The following is a 3,149-nucleotide window of genomic DNA, read 5'->3' on the forward strand; positions in this document are numbered from 1 at the left end:
ATAGCTCATGAGGAAAAAAGTAGCAATATAGAAAGAGGGAATAGATCAGGATACCTCATGAATTGGGGTACTGCTCTTTCCTTTGGATGAGGCGGATACGGGTGTACTGCCAACAGTAAGGGACACGGAGGTGTTCTTCTTCTTGGGATGAGAAGACTCTGTATCCGCACTTATCTTCCGCTTCCTCGTCAAAGGAAGATCCTCGGAGGCAGAAGCGGGACCTTGTGAAACGGAGGCCCTTACAGGAGAAGCCGCCTCAATGGAAGGAATCGTTCCTCCAGAAGAATCCGCCCCTACAATGGAGGCGGTTCCCGCCATCCGCTTCTTCCTTCTCGCTAGGGCTTTAGCCTCCCGATCTGCAGCGATTTGAGATAAAGGATCACCCCTGCAAAGGGTTAAAAGAAATCATCAACTTGGAAATAAAAAGTACCTTGTACAAAAACGCGATAAGGGATATAGACCACGCGATCCCCCTCGCGGTAGGCAATCGCTACTCGGCTCCTTAGCATATGGAAGGCCTGATCATATGTCCATACAAAAGGAGGGGTACTCTTCAGGAACTTGATGACGGCGAATTCTTCCTCGCTGGGATAACCGAAGTCCAAACTCTTCACATTGGGTCGGCCCCAATGGCGAAGGAAGTTTGGATTTCCCTCATTAAACTTGATAAAAAAGTAAGAGCGATCCCACTCGCGGATCTTGTTCAGTTTCTCGTCAAAACCATAGTATCCGCTCTGGCGGATGAAAGTGAAATACCCCGCCGAACTCTTAAAATGATGAAGCTTGGAGAAAATTTTAAGCGAGAAAGGAAGCTCCAAACAATCCGCCAGAAATTTATCCAGGGTCAAGTCGGCCCATCCATTTGGATGTAACTGCCCGGGTGCGATTCCGTAACCGCCGAGGATGGAAGCAATCTCATCCGCCAGTGGATAAGTGAAGCCGCAGATAATCTGGGCGACGAAAATGGTGAAATACCCCTTTGGGTAATCGCCCGGTCCTCTATCCTCCCCGGGAATGATGGTCTCGAGACCTTAGAGCCAAGGATATTGCACCCGCAAATCCTCAATGGTCTCGCGACAAACTAGGCTTCCCGACCTGTCCCTCTTTGGTAACAAACAGGGGGTTGGGACAGGTGGCGGAATCAACTTCTTAGGGTCAAAACCTAGACCCTCGTCGGTTGTATTCGCCAGGTGGAGGAAGTCAGCGGGGTGGGAATCAGACCCATGAGAACTGGTTGAAACTTCATCAACCATCTCATCAACTTCATGAGAAACCTCACGGACGTAGCTCTCATCGAACGGTGCGAAGTCAAGGTCGGGGTTCGACATGTTGAGAAAAAGAAATAAACAGAAGTAAAAAGCCGAACGAGGTACAAATTATGAAGATGAAAACTTACATGGGAAAGACAACACAGAGAAATGACGGAAATAAGAGGTCAACGCCGGAAAAGATGACGCCGTAAAAGAAATAACGAAAGAGGAAAAATTCACAAGTTTTTGAATTTTGAATAGACAAGCAAAAACGAAGCGTCCCCTATGAACAGACCCTAAAGGGCTCTTGTATCAAACTAAAGGGGAGGCATGTGATGACCCGCGAGGCTAAACCGGGTCATATTCATTTCGCAGGCCCAGCCCATACTTAGACCTATGGTCTAAGATCGGATGAGACCCGAATAAAGGAAGCGGGCGCAGCGAGTAACCGCCCCGAATGGGACCCGAATAGGCGGAAACGGGTGAAGCGAGTAACCGCCCCGAATTCCTAAACGGAGCATCAAGACTCCCACTCAGAACCACGTTCGTTGCCATGAAAGCCATGAAAGGGACATGGCCTAAAAAGGGGGAACCGCCCTCAGAACGTGGCCCACTAAGGAGTAACCGCCCTCGGCGGTTACCTAAAAAACACCTATAAAAGGCCTTAAGAACGAGGAAAAAAGGTACGCTCACAATTTTCCCCGCAATACTATTGTCAAATTACCAACCTTCTTACAAAAACTGACTTGATCGTCGGAGAGTTTTCCCGGAGATCCTGTCTCCGGTTCTGTTTTGCAGGTAACTCGGGCAGAGAATATCAAATCGGATCCGGAAAGTTATCACAAAACATTATCAAAATGGAATAACCATGTCATTCAATTGTGATCCAAGTGAAAAAGAGGCTAATATATTCCTACGCCTCTATACTTATCTAGAAAGTGAATTCCCTTTTTATACTCTCAAAACATTATTTTTAACAAAATGTTTGATAAAACTAAAAATTAAATGCTGAAAAAATAAGTACTGGATTTTAAGTGTTGAATATTATAAGTGTTGATGTAACTTTTATAAAAATATTAGTTTGATAATGTTTAACTTAAAATGTTAAGTTAAATATTTTAACTTATCAAAATAAGCGATTTTAACTTAATTAACTAATTTAAATGGGGTTAAATGCACCATTGGTTACTAAACTTATATGGTCATCTTAAAATGGTCACTTAACTTCAATTTGTCTCAATAAAATCACTCAACTTTGAGTTTTGTCTCAATTAGGTCACTATGACGATTTCAATGATTAAAAAACATCGGAATGACGACATAAGTGATACATCAATATAAGACAACTCATATTTCTAACCGAAATGACACATGACATCCATATATGCACCACCTGGCTATCACGTGTCGATTATTTTTATGAAAAAAAAACTAAAATTTAGTATTTTTTCATAAAAATACCCGATATATGGCTGTCACATTTCGTTTCGGTCAGATATTTGAGTTAACTCATGTTAACGTGTCACCCATGTTATTATTTCGATGCGTTTTAACCACTAAAATCAATGAAGTGATCTAATTGAGACAAAACTCAAAGTTGAGTGATTTTATTGAGACAAATTGAAGTTGAGTGACCATTTTGAGACAAATATGTAAATTCAGTGACCAATGATGCATTTAACCATTTAAATGGGGAGAAACTGTCAGAGATTAATATAAGATATATCATTGGGCCTTAACTATAAGCTCGAGCTTTTAGTTCAATTGGTTCCATGATATGGTATCAAAGCCTCTAGGACCAAATGGTCGAGGGTTCGAGTCCCGGCAACCTCATTAATTTGTGGAATTAAAAACATATGGCGGGATGAGCCTGCGTTGTGGGGTTGTGTCAGAGATTAA

Source organism: Euphorbia lathyris, chromosome 2 (genome assembly GCF_963576675.1).
Source record: "Euphorbia lathyris chromosome 2, ddEupLath1.1, whole genome shotgun sequence".
NCBI classification, from domain to species: domain Eukaryota; kingdom Viridiplantae; phylum Streptophyta; class Magnoliopsida; order Malpighiales; family Euphorbiaceae; genus Euphorbia; species Euphorbia lathyris.